Source organism: Manihot esculenta, chromosome 8 (assembly GCF_001659605.2).
Source record: "Manihot esculenta cultivar AM560-2 chromosome 8, M.esculenta_v8, whole genome shotgun sequence".
Classification (NCBI taxonomy): domain Eukaryota; kingdom Viridiplantae; phylum Streptophyta; class Magnoliopsida; order Malpighiales; family Euphorbiaceae; genus Manihot; species Manihot esculenta.
Window position 1 is genome coordinate 19842658 of NC_035168.2, and position 368 is coordinate 19843025.

At 22.3% G+C, this 368-nt stretch overlaps 1 non-coding gene across 1 annotated transcript; it reads left to right on the top strand.

The window, feature by feature from the left end:
- Positions 1 to 296: 296 nt before the first annotated feature.
- TRNAH-GUG lies at positions 297 to 368 on the top strand. Its single transcript has one exon. It is a non-coding gene; the product is annotated as a tRNA-His (tRNA).

Below are 368 nucleotides of genomic sequence, written 5' to 3' on the forward strand. Positions count from 1 at the left end.
GACATTTGACATACTAAAAAAACTGATAAATAAAAAATATTTTTTTAATTAATGGTAAAATATCTTTATTTTTAAGGAAAATAATTTTTTTAAAAAAACTATTATATATAAATTTATTTATATTTTTTATTTTTTAAATTACAATAAAAAAATAAAAATTAAATTATTTTGCATCGAAAATATTTTTCATAAGTAAGTTAATTTTCACAAACAAATCAACCTTAATTATTTCAATTTTGATGTTTATAAGTTTTAATTATAGACCTAATGACAACAGTTTAAAAACATTAAGCGTTGTGGCTGTAGTTTAGTGGTAAGAATTCCACGTTGTGGCCGTGGAGACCTGGGCTCGAATCCCAGCAGCCACA